We start from the raw sequence: 18,765 nt of genomic DNA, 5'->3' as shown, positions 1-18,765 counted from the left end.
ACTTGTCGATATATCTTACTAAAAGTTGTATTTTGATTCCTGCTTGTTTGAGTAATCCTGTATTGTCCTGCTCAAGTGTTATGAAAAGTCCTGTTTTCACCTTCCCCCTATACCCGCCCTTTAAGGAACAAAATAAAATAATGAGCAACTTATGTTATAGTTCAGTACTGAAAGATGTATTACATTTTATTTTTGAATTATCTGCATATTAAGAAGTATCAAGATGAGCCCAACTATATCTAAGAATGAGCCCAACAACAGTGCATAGGAAATGGCTGTCACAGAGCTTACAATCCAAGAGAGCTTATTGTGGTAATGAGAGAATCGATATGCCACTTTTCCCAGCCATAATTCAGAGCTCCTTACACAGCAAACAATGGAGCGCCGATTGGATTATTGTTGAAACAGCAGGAATGCACCAGGAACACATCACCGTGCCGCAATTACAGCCTTTCTTTGAGATCTCCATCAGCAGGGCAGTGCCAAAAGGAGGAGAGTGGGGAAAAGTTTAATGAGGTGCCATGGCTGTGTCTGTGCGGCAGGTGGACCCTCGACTTCCCCCCCCCTGCAGCTCTCTTGTGAAAATACATTGTCACAACTGTGATTTTTTTTCTTCTTCCTCATAATAAGACAGTATAATCACATACAAAAACATTTCACATTGCGATATATAATAGAAAGAGTCAGGGTTTCTCAGGAGAGTTGTCTTCGGATCGATGTCGACAAATGTTGCAAGGCTGGTTTTCTCCTCAGGGAGCAACGACAGAAATGTCAAACACCCCAAAATACATATTTAACCATGACAGGGACTTACAATGACGTTCAAAAAGGTGAAAATGTTACTTTGGCTTTAAGTTAACAATTTTATCACTGCAAAGTTTTTTTTGACAATTTTCCCTGCTGCTATATTTGCCGTTTCAAGATTCTTCACTTTCCAATCACACGTGGAGAAAACGGGATAAGTGTCGATACTTCAAATGCATGTAAACCCGGGACGTAAGATTGAGGCGTCTTGAGTCGAATCTCAAACCTCTCAATAACACACAGACTAGGCACGACTAAAAACTGAGCTCTGTTCATAAGAAATTGCATATAGTTGCATATAAAATGAACGACTTAAAGTAGGATAGTTCTTAATTAGATTATAGCACATTTGCTGCATGTTGTCATTTTCTGGGTTGTGATGATGCCACCTGAATATAATGTCTACAAATGATGACATGGTAACAGAAGATCAGATTTTTCATTTAGGTTTTACAATGAATGTTTCTCTAAATAAGTTCAGAAGACAAACATTTGTAACACCAAAATGGCTATTTCTTTATTTTTTGAATCAGGAATTAGCAATACAAAGGCAAGAAAACCACTACAAAACCAAGGCTATTCCACCACTTTGATGGCAGAGACTATTTCAGGCTATAGCGCAGTGATCATAACTCTGGAGTGCATTGCGGGCAAATTAGAACAGCGGGGGGGTAGATGTGCGTCTGACAAACCTGATGGCATGTTCTCATGCTCTGGAGCTTCCATTCTCTTCTGCAAGATCTAATCACCGCATATCTACTGATCCTGTGTCACCGTTCTGCTCGTGTGCTGATGAGCCAGGAGTCTTTAGCAGCGGGGCAGAGGCGGTGAGTAATAGATGAATAAGTACCACGTCATAATAACTCAAAGGCAGGAGGTCTTCTGGGTATAGTTTGTAAAGTAATGTGCTGTCAAATTAAAATCGTGAATACCTGTAAGATAATGCTGAATGTCTCTTGATTTAATATCTTGACTAATTATTCAATGAGTTTATAAGCGCTTTTCACGACCTTTGAGAGACTAGCGCTAACAACAACAAGCATGCCAACAGCGCTTCCTGAAATGCTCTATATTTAGATGCAGACAGCGCACAGCAGTCTGATTGTGACCCTAAAAGCTGCTTTATTAGCGACGCACTGTATCTGTAATGCAAGACAAAGTTTGCTCAACTACATGACAAAACAAATCAGGTGCAGCCCATTTAAAGGAGCACTGCGTATGATTCCTGGAAACGGACACGCCACCTGCATGACTTCATGGTAGTAGAAAGTTAAAACAAACTTTTTTCAAGGTCAATTAAGTGCAAGAACAAGCAGACAGCGTTTTTTTCAAGGAATTTTAAAAACACCCATTTGAAAATGATTAAATATGCAATGACTAAAGTAAAGTAGGTGTATACTGGTTGATGCAAAACGATACTGTGTGATCCCATCATACAAAATCCATATCTGCATGCTTTATACTGGTGAGTTTGTTTTGGAATCCAGCCCTGTGTGCCGACTCTAATCCCATGTGTAGCTGATCAGAGCCCTGTGGGGCACATCCAAGGCTCCACAGGTGAGAGTGAGAGCATGGTGCACACTATCTCTGCTAATCCTCACAAATCAACACACTGCAGCCATATCCATCCACTTCTCTGTTTTAGACTTACCTTATGTGTAGTTGTACCTGCCAGAGTCACCTCTGCTAGCAGGACAATTATTATCTCATAATCGGCTGAACCCACGGTCACTCTTCTCAGCCTTCTGTCATTTGTGCAGTGTTGTCCAAGCTGCAAGGTTGATATAGTATTTGAATTCCCATAGTGACTATAGGAATTCCACTGTTCAGTTTGACTATGGCATAGTCACACTACACAGAGCCCTACGTATTAATGTCCATTTAAAGGCACATACATTTGGAGAAACATAACTATTTGAAGCAGTCCAAGCTCATTCCTTACTTTCTTAACAAATTAAGAAAATTAAAATCATAATTGAAATCATGATTATTAAAATGGTTATTTGCTTAGAGAGAAGACGGTGAATGAGAGCCTAAAACGAAGGGAACGAACAGATGAAATGACAGTAGGTGATGAAAAGCCCAAAAGAATAATAGACAAAAAAATGTGGCCAAAATAATTGTGTGGATTGGGTTCTAGCTCACTTCTTGTTATGGACGTGACAAACTGCATTATTTCACAGCTGACCTTGTCCTGTGCGTCATCTCCCCTGACTTCCTCCACTCCCGACTCTCCTCTACTTCCTGATTTTTGTTCCATCCAAACCAGCAAATACATTGACGCAAATGTTGTGTATGAATCCGCTGATGTTATTATAGAAATACTATTTTCTTCATGGTCATGGATAAACCTGGTGCTTAGCTCTCAAGACAGAATCAGTGATGGATTTTTAGTGACAGATTCTCTACTATACAAAATCTCTACTTGCATCAGAATAATTAGATTCACTGATCTTTGGCACTTACAAAACCTGTGCAACTGAAAACAAATCTGTCCTTTTGAAAACATCAAAACCATGTGAGCTGGAGTGTCAAACTATGTGACAAAACCAGTGGAGCAGAGTCGCACGCTGCATTCATTTAATCCACAAACGCTGGAGCACGTGCAGCCGCTGGCCCTTGCACTGGGCACCGTATTGATTGTTGAGATCAGACTGAAATTATTCTGCTGCCCACACCAGGGCAGGCTGTGAATACTGATGGTCTGCTCCCACTTCCTCCTCTGGACGTCCACAGGAAGGCAATCACACAAAAAAGAAATAGTTAAAAGGAGCTTGGGCGGAGGTAATTGGCTAACTGGTTTGCGAGATGTGCAGATAGCAGGAGTTTCTCTCTCTTCACACATTTCAGCCTTCAGTGCTTTAGAGAATTATCTATTTAACTCCCTCACTGTGTGCGCTCTCCTGGTTTTCCCATTAGCATGCTTTAAACACAAGAGCACCTTTTTACTATTTCATGTCTACCACGAATCTACCACAAGCGCTGTCTTTTTACAAACATTGTCAGTTAGAGCTGGAGAGACATTGTATTAATAAAGATGGTCTGGACAAATGATTGAAAATGCTTTGTGCTTATATAGTGTAGAATATTAAAGGAGATTAATTATGGGTATATATGTTAAGAAATATATAAGACAAATATACACTAAACAAAAACAACAAAGAAACAAAAAACATTTAAATTTTCAACCAAAAAAAAATAAACCATATGATTGACAAATCATTGGATCAGAAATAACTGTTGGAACTGAAACTGAGCATTTCGGGTTTGTGGAGAAACCTCAACAAACTGAAACAATTGCATTGAAACATGAAAATCTGAGAGCAACCAAGATTTAAAAGAACATAATCTGGACTATAGCAAATGTAATAACAGCGTACACAACCACATTACCCTCTTTTTTATAATAAAGATGCAATCCAAGGTGTTGGGTTCATTGCAGCGTTTCACTCAGCTTGTGCACTCTCTCCCGTGCCATCTGACTGTGACATCTTTGCAGAATACTCAGTCTTGGTACACCAGGTATATAATGCAGGACAGGAGACTCGTGTGTCGTTTTTATCGGTAGCCGCACTGTTCACTGCTCCAGTCCCGTGAGTGAAGTGAACAGGAGGTTCCGCCTTTATTAATTGAACAGAGCGTATCCCTACGCCGAACAATATAGTGCTTACATGTAGTGGAACACATCGCTCTCTAACACCCCCACTCGATGGTGCCACTCACATTTCAATAAGTTACGAGTCACAGCTGCCATAGTCTGAGGACTACGAAAAGTCTGAGGAATAAAGTCTGGCGGTAATGCAACAATTGAATGCCAACCGCCATAAAACAACAACAACAACAGCATTAGTTACCAAACATATAATCACAAAACTTTTCAATTTTGACCCTTGTGGCAGATTTTGTGAACACATCTGCGACCATGTTCTCAGTAGGACAGTACACAAGGAGTATTTTACCCTGCAACACATTAGACCTGATAAAGTGGTATTTAATGTCTACATGTTTGCTCCGCTGGCGGTTTACAGGGTTCTTCGCAAGACGTATAGTCCCTTGGTTGTCCTCAAAGACCTTTGTTGTTGGTTCAAAGTTAGGGTCCATGTCCCTCAAAAGTTGTGTGAGGTAAAGTGCTTCTTGAATAGTAGCGGCTAGCGCCACATATTCTGCTTCACACGTTGACAGTGCAACAGTTTGCTGTTTCTTTGTTTTCCACGAAACAATCGCACCGTTCTGGCTTAGACTGTAGCAGTAGCCTGTAATGCTCTTTCTGTCCTCTGGGTCGTTGGCCCAGTCTGCATCAGAATATCCCATTAGTTGAAGTTTAGTGTCACATTTGTGGTAACACAACTTATAGTCCTTTGTCCCTTGTAGGTACCTGTACACATGCTTTAAAGCTGTCATGTGTTTCTCTCTGGGATCTGACAGATATTGTGACAATCTGCTCACTATCCAACTCACATCAGGCCTAGTACAAGTCATGATATAGATGAGGCTGCCCAACATACCCCTGTATTTTCTTTGATCAGTTTGATCCCCGTCTGGAGTCAAATCACACTTTATTTCACTAGGAGTTGCTCTGGATTTGCAATCAGACATTCCAAATCTTTCCAAAATTTTGGCAATGTATCTGGTCTGGTTCATTGTGATAGAACCCTCTTTTTGTGTGAAATCAATCCCTAAGAAATGAGTAAGTTGTCCGAGGTCTTTCATTTTAAATGTACTTTTCAGTTCCTCTTTGACCTCCTTTAAACACTTTTCATTGGTTGCAGCCACAACAATATCATCAACCCATACTAACAAAATTACATTTTCATTTTCAGACAGTTTTGTGTAAATACAGTGGTCTGCCTGACTTTGCACAAAGTTCTTCTCAAGCAAGAAATTGTGAAGCATAATGTTCCAATTTCTGCCCGACTGTTTAAGCCCATAGATTGATTTATGCAATTTACACACCAGTTGTGCACCATTTTTTGGTTTAGCCTGAAAACCTTCTGGTTGTTCCATGTATATTTCGCAGTCAATAGGTGCATGCAAGTAAGCTGCTTTAACGTCCATTTGATGTAGTTTCAAATCATGCTGTGCTGCCAGCTGCATCAGCACACGTAAGGAAGTCAAATTAGCAGTCGGTGAGAATGTCTCAGAATAGTCCAGTCCCTCCACCTGACTGTATCCTTTTGCCACATACCTGGCCTTGTATGTTTCATTTCCCCGGTCATCTTCTTTGAGCGCATAAACCCACCTTCCCCCCACTCTCTGTCTACCCACTGGTAACGGTACAAGTGAGAAGGTGTCATTTTCTTTAAATGTCTCCATTTCATCTCTCATTGCCTTTTTCCAGTTGTCAGCCATTGGTGATGCCAGAGCCTCTTTAAAGGTTTGTGGCAGCCCAACTGTAGCTCTGTAACAGTAGTCGATAGTTAACTCACTGCTCTGCACTGTACATTCATAGTCATCCAAATACTTTGGTTTCTTTCTAATTCTACCTGTAAGTGGCGTCTGTGTATCAGTCTTTGCGTCACTGTCTGGGTTAGAAACCTGCTCGTTGTTTGTTTCTTCCCAGTCAGTCTGTGGTAGAGTCACTTCAGTTGGTGCCGTTACCCACTCAACGTAGTGGTCCTCTGCTTGGTCCATGTCAGTCTGTGTCTGCCTCTCAGTCACTTCTTTTGTTATGAAGTGGACCAATCTGTGTTTTTGAACTTTGTTCGTCTCTGGAAAATAAATCAGATAAGCTGGTGAATGACGGTCAAAACTCACAAAAATTCCCTTTTTGCCTTTTGGATCTAGCTTTTTCCTGTTTTGTTCATACACCACACAATCTGAACCAAACTTTTTCATTTTTGACAAATCTGGTCTTTTGCCAGTGAAAAGGTAATAAGGTGTCTCTCCTGTTCTCTTACAGTAACACCTGTTTCTTATGATGGCTGCAGTTCTAGCCGCATAGGGCCATAGCTCTTTTGGTAGTCCTGACTCTATCAACATGCAGCGCACCATTTCAAACAGTGTACGCCAGTTCCGCTCTGCAGTCCTATTCTGATGGGGAGAGTAGGGTGCTGACCTCTCATGCTTAATAGTATTGTCCAACAGTAGTGACTGATACTCCTCAGCAACAAACTCTGTCCCATTGTCGGATCTCAGGCGTTTCACTTTACCGTAAGGTGCTGTGTCGGCCAAGAACTGTTTTGTAGCTTCTACTGCCTTGTTTTTGTTTTTAAGGAAATACACATAGATTGCACCAGAAAAATCATCAGTGAAAGTGATCGCATATTTGTACCCTTCAGGTGACTCTGGGCTAATAGGCCCACCAAGGTCTGTATGTATGAGCTCTAAAGGGGCTTTGGCTCTTACATCTGCCTCTCTGTTTCTGCTCTGGATGAATTTTCCCTGAAGACATGTTTTACACTGATTTGGTTTGCACTTTCCATCTTTGATTTTCATGCCATCTACAACCGTTTCAAGTTTTACTATGTCACCATAGTTGCAATGACCCATTATCTCATGCCAAGTTTTCAGATCAAAACATGCATTACAAGAATCATTACAGCTCTCTTCCACAACGTCCAAATAGTATAGTCTGTCTTTTACCTTCATGTCACATGTGGTACCATCAGGGAGGATCATTTTGTTATTGTTCAACTCAAAGTTGAACTTAGCTCCTTTTGAAGCTGCTGCCTCCACAGAAAGGCTGTTCTGTGGGTATCCAGGGATCAAAAGGGCGTTGGTAAGCTTGACACTGACCACTCGGCCTCTGCTGTCAGCAAGTTTGATCTGGGCGTCGCCTTTCTTCAGCACGCTGCCAGTGATCCGCGATCCATCTGCCAGCTGCATGACGTGGTTCTTTGGCCAGAACGTCTCGTCGAATCTGGTGAAAGCTCCTTCGTTGGTGAGGTTGTGAGGTTGCCATTCCGTCGCCTTGAGTAAGAAGGTTTCCTCCTCTGTTCCCTGGTTGTCTCTAGCGTGAGAACTGTACTGCCCAGTGTCTTTTATGGCGGCCACCTTGCTGTTGTTTGGTGTAGCAGGAGCCCTGAAATCACGTTGTGCTTTCTTCTCTTTGTATCTACAGTCTCTTGCTTTGTGCCCAACTTTATCACAAATAAAGCATTCCCCTTTGAAGTATTTCTTCTCCTTGTAGTCTTTAAACTTTGGTTTGACAGCTCTGTAGTTTGCGGTCATTACCTCGTCGGCCCGTGGTCTGCTGCGGTAGCATAGCGAGCACTCGAAGCTCCTCAGCCTGGCTTTGAACTCGTTGAAGGTTAAAACTTCTCTTGTCTGAGTGACATGCACAGAAAATGGATTGTATTCGTCTGTGACTCCTTTTAACACCATAGATACCAAGAGTGCATCACTGAGGGTCTCTTTAGCTCTGTTTAGTGCGGCCACTATCTTCTCAACACGTGCTAGATAGTCCGCTAGCTCTTCCCCACTAGCCATTAGCACATTGGTTAGCTCCGTGTAAAGCCCCACCATCCGCGGCTTTTCTTCAGACTCAAAATGGCGCCTCAGTATTTCCAAACTTTTCTTTCCATCGTCTGGCGCCTCATATAGGATTAGCAAAAGTGTCTTATCATCCAAACATCCACACATTTCTGCATATGCTAGTTCATTTTTCCTACCGGCCTCCACCGCCTCTTGTGGGTTAGCCGCTGCAGCTTCCTGACCTCCGAGGATAGCGTCTTTTAGGCCAATTGTTTTCAAGTACGCTAAAAATCTTGCCTCCCAGATGTGATGGCGGGCTTCGTCTCCGTCGAACCTCGGCGGCAGTCCGCGTCCGTGCATTGCTGTACCTGGGGTTTGCCTGGGCCCATAACCTGTTGGGTTCATTGCAGCGTTTCGCTCAGCTTGTGCACTCTCTCCCATGCCATCTGACTGTGACATCTTTGCAGAATACTCAGTCTTGGTACACCAGGTATATAATGCAGGACAGGAGACTCGTGTGTCGTTTTATCGGTAGCCGCACTGTTCACTGCTCCAGTCCCGTGAGTGAAGTGAACAGGAGGTTCCGCCTTTATTAATTGAACAGAGCGTATCCCTACGCCGAACAATATAGTGCTTACATGTAGTGGAACACATCACTCTCTAACACAAGGCCTTACAGAATTAAAAAATATATATATATAAAATTTAACTTAAAATAAAAAGTATGAGTAATTTTCAAGGACAACATATTTATATATTCTTTCCAGGTTTTTCAGAATTTCCAGGTGGGAACCAAGTATAGGTTTCAAAATCAAGACCTCTTCAGGTTTTTAACCGTAGAATCGACTGGATCACTGAGAGATTAGGCCAACTATTCAAATTGATATACTTAAATGCTCAAACATTTGCATTATACATGTCTTGTCTCAAATAAAAATGAGGCATCAATCGAAGTTGTAGACACTTACGAAAGTGAAAGCCGACGCATGACTTTTCACGGGATTATTTAACGCCCTCACTAATACAGGATACAACGGGCCTTGTGCCAAAATGATGCTTGCGTTACAATCAACCAGAATAGCCAACCCCGCTCTGAGGTAACAAAACACACGGCATGGAGATTTATGGCTTAAATGAGTCAAATCTATCACAGCGCACAAACGCTTTGGAGCTTCCACTTTGGAGAGGTGAAGACATCCTTGGCTTAAAACCGCTAACACTCTCTCCTCTCTCTGACTGGTGGAAGACAGGGGGGCAGAGGGGCAGATTAGCTGAAACGTAACAAGGAAAGTCAATTTGAAGCACGAGCTAAAAAGAAGGATATACTGAAATAACTCTACGGAGTGTAAGACGATAAGGGACAAAGGCTAAATAATAGAGAAAGCAGCTCCAAAAGAGAAACGGGAGAAGTTAGCAGCCAATGTGCATGCTTGTTTGTGCAGTAATTAGCCAGGAAGTCAGTGCAAGAAGGAGGGCTGCGGGGCCTGGGGCTAAAAATAGTCTATTGATTGAATGATTATCATAATAGAAAGGGGGGAGGAAGAAAAATGATAATAAATCACAGGTTGCTAGCATGTGTGGGAACAAAGAGGTGAAACCAGGAGCAAGTGCTGTTCTGTTCATCCATACGCACATAATAATCCATCCGCAGGTTTACAAATGCACACGCTTTGAGCAACATGGGGCAGCAGGTTTATGGTAATTCCAGGCATGATGAAGATGTTTGGGATAAATGTTTACATGTAGGAGGAAAAGCAGTGGTTTGGTCTCTCCTGGGTGGTGGACCGTAATCCATCAGCGCTCGCAGGGGATTGAAGCGAAGCTCGAGAAAAGAATCTGTTGACTTTCAAGATTTACGAAAGATTTGCAGTAGGGTGCAAGTTTGGAGAGTGTGTGTGTTTTAGAGACTAGTATTTTAGACAAAATTGCGTTGAATTTGATTTGATCTGAAAGAATGTGTACTGCAGTGCAAATTTGATCTAAAATGTTTTGCAGAATAATATCAAACCAAAAGTAAAAATTCTGCATTATTGGATGACATAATAATCAATATCACAACAAACTAAATATATCGCAGAAAAAGCAAGGTCATCTGACAGAAATGTGTGTTTTTTAAATGAAAATGTGTTTTTTTCTAAATGAAAAAGGCAGAGTTTATTTATTATTTATTATTTTGTTTCAACAGAATCTGACAAGTATATTTAGGGTACAAATATTTTAATTTCAATAGAACTGAACTGAAAAACATATTAAAATACTGCATCAAAGTCAATATTTTATATTTAAGGAGTATCAACCACTACCACTACCACTACTACTACTACTACTAGAGCATATAGGAAAAATAAGTCAGTGGTGATGGTTGGAGGAGAAGCATATATGAGGTGGATGTTATTATCATCATTACAAAATAAGATAAGATAAGATATTCCTTTATTGTCCCACATGGGGAAATTTCATTGGTGCAACGCAGGTAGATACAGAGATAGATACAGAAGAACAGATCACTTATAGGAAGTCTGAAAAACACTTTCAGTAGAAGATCTCCTATAAATAAATAAAAACTCCCATAGACAAATAAATAAATAAATACATAAATACCATTGCATGTGATCACGACAGTAATTGCACATGAATATGTGTCACGACAGCACATAGATTGCACATGAATTTCACATGAATTGCACATGAATTCCAACAGCAATTGCACATATGACAGAGTTGCACATCAGTATTAGGTTAGGTCAGTATTGCGAGTGTTCAGTACTAACAGTTTTTGTTATAAAGTCTGACAGCAGCAGGAAGGAAAGACCTACGGAACCTTTCCTTCGCACATCGAGGGTGGATCAGTCTCTCACTGAAGCTGCTCTCCAGAGCAGAGAGAGTGTCCTGCAGGGGGTGACACTCATGGTCCAGCATAGATGTGAATATAGCCAGGACCCTCCTGTCCCCCACCTCCTGCACCGAGTCCAGAGCACAGCCCAGGACGGAGCTGGACTTCTTGATGACTCTGTCCAGCCTCTTCCTCTCCCTCTCTGTGATGCTGCTGCTCCAGCAGGCCACACCGTACAGGAGGGCTGATGCCACCACAGAGTCATAGAAGGTCTTCAGGAGTGGCCCTGTCACTCCAAAAGACCTGAGTCTCCTCAGGAGGTAGAGCCGACTCTGGCTCTTCCTGTACAGTGCGTCTGTGTTATGAGTCCAGTCCAGTTTGTGGTTCAGATGAACACCCAGGTACTTGTATGAGTCCACTCTCTCAATGTCCCGTCCCTGGATGTTCACTGGTGAGGGGGCAGTGGGGTGGCGTCTGCGGAAATCCACCACCATCTCCTTGGTCTTCCCCGCGTTGATGAGGAGGTGGTTCCGCTGACACCAGTCCACAAAGTCCTGCGCCAGTCCTCTGTATTCCGCGTCATCGTTGTCCGTGATGAGTCCGATGATGGCAGAGTCGTCAGAGAACTTCTGCAGGACACAGCTGTCCGTGTCATGTCTGAAGTCTGCAGTGTAAAGGGTGAAGAGAAAGGGCGCGAGGACAGTGCCCTGGGGCGCCCCCACACTGCAGGTCCGAGTGTCAGACACACAGTTCCGGGCTCTCACAAACTGGGGTCGGTCTGTGAGGTAGTCCAGGATCCACTCTGCCAGGTTATACTCCACACCAGCCGTCTCCAGCTTGTCCCTCAGGAGCAGCGGCTGGATGGTGTTGAAGGCACTGGAGAGATCGAAGAACAGGATCCTCACAGAGCTGCCAGGCTTTTCCAGGTGAGAGAGAGAGCGGTGCAGCAGGGAGATGACGGCGTCCTCCACTCCGATGCCAGACCGATATGCAAACTGCAGCGGGTCCATGGCTGAGCTCACGGTGGAGCGGAGGTGGTCCAGGACTAGCCGCTCCAGTGTCTTCATCAGGTGGGACGTGAGAGCCACTGGCCTGAAGCTGTTGAGGTCTTTGGGGCGCGGTGTCTTAGGCACAGGTACCAGACAGGAGGTCTTCCAGACCTGTGGTACCACCCTCAGCTTCAGGCTCATGTTGAAGACATGCTCCATAACTCCACACAGTTCATCTGCGCAGGACTTAAGGAGCCTGGGGCTGATGCCATCAGGTCCTGCTGCCTTCCTCACTTTAATCCTCTTCAGCTCACTCCTCACCTGTGCTGCTGTGACAGTCAGTGGTTGGCAGGGGGACCGTGTGCTGGGGGGATGGGTGAGTCCAGGCGAAGTGGGGAGCTGATGGTCCGGGGCAGATAAGCGAAGAGGAACAGATGCAGGGCATTGTCCAGCTGTGGAAGAGGGAGCATGCAGCTGTGCAGGGGGAGGGGCGGGTGACCGATCAAACCTCAAGAAGTGAGCATTTAAATCATTCACCCACTGTAGATCCCCCTCTGTCTGGGCAGGGGGGATTTTGAAGCCCGAGATGGTTTTCAGGCTCCTCCACACTCCCTGAATGTTCTTTTGCTGCAGCTGCTCCTCCATCCTCCTCTTGTAGCCGGCCTCAGCCTGCCTGATCTTCCTCCTCAGCTCCTTCTGCACAGTCCTCAGCTCCTCCTTGTTCCCTGACCTGAAGGCTCTCTTCTTCTCCTTCAGCAGAGCCTTCAGTTCACGGTTAATCCATGGCTTGTTGTTTGGAAAACACCGCACCGTCCGGGAGGGAACAATGTTCTCAAAACAGAAGTTGATGTAGTCCATGATGCACTCTGTGATGGTGTTGATGTCCTCCCCATGTGGGTCATAAAGCTCAGTCCAGACAGTGGTGCTGAAGCAGTCCCTCAGAGCCTCCTCGCTCTCAGCAGACCACATCCTCACCTCACGGGACACCACAGGCTGCCTGCGCACGATGGGTTCATACACAGGCCTCAGATGTACAAGGTTGTGGTCCGAGCTGCCCAGGGGAGGGAGGGGGGAAGACGAATAAGCCTCCTTGGTGTTGGCAAAAAACAAGTTGTTCTATTCTCTCTGGTGGGGCAGGTAACATACTGGGTGTATGTTGGTAGGACAGAAGAGGGAGAAGCGTGGTTAAAGTCACCAGAGATGAGGAAGAGAGCCTGTGGATGCTGTGTTTGCAGCCTACAAGTGCAGGAGAGCAGTGCTTCACAAGCATTTTCAGCATTGGCAGACGGGGTCACATAGACTGCGATTAAAATCACATGTGAGAACTCCCGGGGCAGATAGTATGGCCTCATGCCAATAGCCAATAGTTCAATATCCTTGTTACATAGCTGCTCCCTCACTGTGCAGTGTTCGGGTTTGGACCAGCTCGTGTTCACATACACCGCCAGACCTCCACCTCTTTTCTTCCCGGATTCTCTAGTTCTGTCCGCCCGCAGCAGATGAAAATTGTCCAAACCTACAATAGAGTCTGGCATTTCTGCTGTTAACCAGGTCTCTGTGAAAATCAAGACGCTGCTGTCCCTATAAATCCTCTGGGACCGCATGAGGCTCGCTATTTCCGTCATTTTATTTTGAAGGGACCTCACGTTACCCATGACTACGACGGGAACCGACTTCCTGTTTTCTCCTCTCTTCTCTCGGAGTTTACGTCCAGCCCGTCTGCTTCGTTGCGTTTTCCTTAGGATATCCGCCGGGATAACGTGACGATCTCCGGGTAAGACGACAGTTCTCCGCAGTTTCATGAGTTCCTCCTTTGTGTAAACGCGGTACGGCGCCGGGCGGGGGGCGGGGCCGGAGCCGGGGGACTCAGAGCCAAGACACATCGCAACGACACGACGAAAACACTCAATCCAGCCGAATAAAGTCAAAACAAGTTAATTTAAAGCGATTCCAGTGCGTGTCCCGATCGTTCGTGAAGTTCCTCTTTCATATAAACGTGTATATCAACGTGTACCGACGACAGGCCGTACTTTAGCGCGGCCGGAGGGCGCGCGGGGGGGGGCTGGTGGGCTCGCTCGGAGCTAGCTCACGTCACAACAACACAACGAAAGCAACGAAAAACGCTCAAATCCAGCCGAAAAAAGTCAAAAACAGTTGAATTAAAAAACTATTCCAGCGCGTGTCCCTATCGTACAGTAAAATAGTTAAAATATACTAATTATATTTACAAAATATAGGAGATAAAGCACAATAAGTGTGAGAAAGAAGAGAGAGCGTTTACACCGGGCTGCCAGCTGTACCAGCGCCTTATGACGTATGATATATATAAAAGAATATATAACTGACAATGATGGTGGAATTATTGATCACAAGAGCAGAATTTCTGTGCCTACTCCTGATTTTGTGAATGCCAAAAACCTTTGAAGTTCTGAAACACAAATGTATTCGTAAGAACGGGTCATGAAAGAGGCTCGTTGTTAGAAAAGTCCTCACTCCTCCGTTTTCCAAACACAGTGGTGTAAATGAGTCCCTTTACCCTCTCCCGGCTCACTCTGTCTTTGTCTAGCTCCTGTACTTCCTGCTATCATTGCCTCCCATGTTGGTGCTATGTGTCCTTCTTACAGCCTCTGCCTGTGCTTTTAATGCTCTCCCTCTCCTCCTTGTTAGCTCCTTGTTCCTCTTCTCCTCTTCCTCGCTTTGACGAGTGTGTTTTCTTTCCCCGGCCGGCAGATGTGAAGCTGGTCGATGGGAGAAGTGTGATCGAGCATCCTTATTAACACTACAAAGAGCCGCCGCGACGTAACGGGGCAACGCTCCTGACAGGATCGTCTGCTGCCACGATAACATTGCGGCTCCCAGCAACGCTCGCCATGGTAACAAGTATCCACGTTGATATTACCAGGCACAAAATGTAAGACAGATATGACACAGTGGAGCATTGTGTAGTGTTTTCTCTTATAGATGTAACCTTTAGATGTCTTTAGTTGTTTTCAATGCTGGGAAGCTAGCATAGGATCAATCAATTACTGTCAAAGCGCAGCCACTAAAAGCTTACAACTTGAAGCCTGACCAGTGTTTGGACAGCACCGACTGTGGCTGTAAACCAAGAAGCAGATTGTGGACTCTGGAGTAAAATCACTGCTGAGACTAGGCTCAGTTTGCAAGGAGTTAAGAGCTTGTTTGCTTTTGGATGATAACATAAATAGGCAAAATTATTAGTATTGGTACTAGTAGAATGTTTTATTTATCTATTTTAGATGATCTGCTTTACTGGACAGAACAGCAGCAAAAAATGCAGAGGCTAAACACAATTGGCAAATGGTCATTGCCACAACCATTATGTGCAATGCCTTAAACCACTACACCACGGCGGTATGGTGGCCTTTCTGTGTGAAGTTTGAATCTTTCTCCCCATGTCCCATGTCTGGGGGAGTTTTAGACCCATCTCATTAATTTCCCTAAGTATATATTAACCTTAACCACCCGCAAGGTCAAAAATAACTATAATTAATATAGTTCTGGTGTGATTGATTTTAACCAGGCAAAAAGAAGCATGACTATTAAGATGAGTTTCTAAAAGCAGGAGTTGTATGTGTTTTATGCTGTACCCCCTTCTACATGACCTTGAAAGAAAGCTTAGTTCTGGCCCTTGCAAGAAAAGAGTTTGAGGACGACTGTATTACCACGCACTAATACAGTAAAAAGTATAGTTTATCTTCTTGGCCCCCATTAGCGATGGCAGTGTCGATATATCAACACTGACTCAGTACCAATTTGGTTATAAATGCCATTAAGCAAACCAATGTTAAAGCTAGGCATCAATTTTAGACATGTTAGGACCATTTATTCATTGTTTTTTGTGAAAACCTTCACCAGCAGCATATTGGACCGATCCATCTGCCAGGTGTTTGTCCTTTACAGTCCATTTGAAACCCTTTTTATAGAATGGGTTAGGGTTATACTATTTATCTTCCCTGTGAGGTTAGACCAATATGGAGAATCAGTAATACTATAAATTTAAGGTACTATTATTTCTACAGCGAAGAAACAAACACAGTTGGACTTTTTAGCAGCCACAGTTTCACCTTGCACTCCACGCTAGTACACCCCAAAGATAAGATCCCCATGAGTAGGAAAGCAGGAGTAGTGTATCTATCAAGTGCAGAACAAAGAGTTGCAACATGTACATTGGTGAAACAGCTCAGCCTTTACCAACACAGCCGAAAACATCTGCACATGGAGGCTACAGGCCACTCCTTTGACAGGGACGCATTCCTGTTGGATCAGGAGCTCAGGTGGTTTGAAAGTGCTGTGAGGGAGGCCGTGTATATAAGATATTTGCGGCCGGCCCTCTCTTGCACCTGGGACAGAGCCGTGTGGAGGATGCTCCGGGTCTTTCTTGGTGATCACTGTAACGTCACTACCCACATTACACTTCACCAACACAACCCTGAAGAAGCTTGGTTGGAAGCAAAACTGTTGGCCGTGTCCAGCGATCTTTGTTTAATTATCTTAAAAGTACTTGGCATTCTCTTTAAAGTATATGGCATTGATTCACTGATTACTAGCCCCCACCACAGTTGCAACATTACAACACATGACAAGAGTGTCTCTGTGACAGCTTAAGCCAATGCACAGTGCACCAGAAGACCGGACTAAAATATCTAAACATGTTAGTTGAATTGCAAAATGTATGAGATCTGATGCCATTAGAGCCAAGTGTTTTGTAGTCACTAAAATATTTACAGTTGAACATGAAGTACAGTACAATTCAGAAGTCACTTTTAACAAGAATCATTAAGATGGGGTTCGTTCAAGCGCAGACTGCTGCAGTGTCCCAAGACACTTTAAACATGTTGCCAACATAGGCCACAGATTGATGAGTGCAAAAGTGATGTTTAGAGAGAGCTGGTTTGACGTGGCATCTACATGGCATCCTGCAGATGAAGAAGGGGGACCAAAGAGTGTGTTTAAACTACAGAGGGATAACACTTCTCGTCTCCTCAGTAACATCTATTCCACGGTACTGGACAGAAGAATCCAACCAACAGTCAAACCTTGGGTTCAGGAGGAGCAGTGTGGTTTCCATCCTGTGCGTGGTTTATTCAGGGCTGTCGGGTCCAAGTATGTACATTAATCGTACTTTTGTAGACAATGTCACAACCCATTTTACAATTTTTTTTGTAAAAAAAAAACCAAACTTTTTCTTTTTACTCAAACAGCAACGAAGATAATCTTCTGGAGAGATTTTGATGCTGCCCTACACAGCAGTTGCATAACAGACAGTATTCACATATCTATAGATATTTCTGTTGTATTTGTAGGACATCCATAACAGAATCTTTTGTCTAGTCTCCAAATCCAGAGTTGCAGAGTCATTTGGGGTTAAGGCAGCAGTGGGTGATTGCGACTTTATCTAGAACCATCCATCTACAGGACCAGTAACAACAGCAGCAGCAGCAGCAGCAGCAGCAGCAGCAGCAGCAGCAGCAGCTCACAGCATCTACGTCTGCTGGAGAGGAGACAGCCTGACATTGAAAAATTAGCCCTGTCCTGAGGTTGTTCCATGGGGGATGGGATCTGATAGGCCAAAAAACACCTTTATTATAATGTGGAGGTGAGTGACGCAGGAGGACAGCGGGGTAACTTCAGGACGCTGCTGGGGGTGTCACATGCAGGAAGCTATGGATTGGATTGGGCAGAAGTTATAAGATCTGTGAATAGAGTAATGTCTCTTAATGGATTTTTAATGGTTGACAAGGGGTGGACAGTATTTACAAAAATGAATGATTTTATTTTTTATTAAACAGATTACAATATCCAGACGATATTGCGTTAATCAATCAGAAATGTGACAAAGCGCGCAGTGTCTTGGCTGAGGTTCAAGTAAAACGCGTACGGATCTAGACTTCAGATCAGGACAGAAAAAACAATAGGTTGGGCTGGAGCCGGGTTTCAAATCAAAACTCAAAATAGAGCATATAATTAATCACAAATTGCAGAAGTATCACCCTCATTTGAAAGAATACAAATACAAATTTATTTTTGTATGATTTGTATTCAAAAATAGTTTTTATTATATGCCATATCCTCAAACACTCGCACACTGTAATTATCATACACGTATACTTTTCTATTCTATTCTGTTTTAGCTACGATATTATGTATTTTTTATATCTTCATTCTCAAAGTGCTGCAGTATTATTCATTCACTCCTATACTTAGTGATCGTATGCGACACGCACATCATTCACACAGGCAAGATGTGACTTTCGTGACTTTTGACCACTACCAACATTTCAGTTTCACGGCCAACCAATTGCCACAAGAAACAAGCAAAATGTGAAAATGTGCGTTGCAACACTGGAATTCTTCATTGTGGCACAAATAAAGGTCATCTTATCTTATCTTTATATTTCGACAACCCAAATGATGTCAGCTGCAATAGAAAGTAATTGAACCTGCGATTGGTCGACATAACACAGTATTTTCATGTCGTTTTTGTTCCCTTTTATATTTGGTAGATTTTTACACCTTATGTCCTTCCTATGCGTAACCATGGTAACCAGCCACAAACCTTTACCATTGGAGCGGCTGAAGTGTCTCGTATGGTATCACAGCAACTGTGTTTTTCTTGGTGAACTCATAATCCAGTGTGCGAACTGTTTCCCACATGTAGATAATATGACAAGGACTGGAAATATACCCGACTGGTTCAACATAAAA

General features: G+C 43.5%; 1 protein-coding gene across 6 annotated transcripts in view; it reads right to left on the bottom strand.

Annotated features, from left to right (window-relative positions):
• Positions 1–18,765, bottom strand: part of magi2b (membrane associated guanylate kinase, WW and PDZ domain containing 2b) — a 125,779-nt gene that overhangs the window by 64,971 nt on the left and 42,043 nt on the right. The gene's annotated exons all lie outside the window — the stretch shown is intronic.

Source organism: Eucyclogobius newberryi, unplaced genomic scaffold (genome assembly GCF_026437365.1).
Source record: "Eucyclogobius newberryi isolate DKJ021-1_F unplaced genomic scaffold, fEucNew1.0.hap1 SCAF_7, whole genome shotgun sequence".
Taxonomy (NCBI): Eukaryota; Metazoa; Chordata; class Actinopteri; order Gobiiformes; family Gobiidae; genus Eucyclogobius; species Eucyclogobius newberryi.
This window is presented reverse-complemented; position numbering and strand designations above follow the sequence as displayed.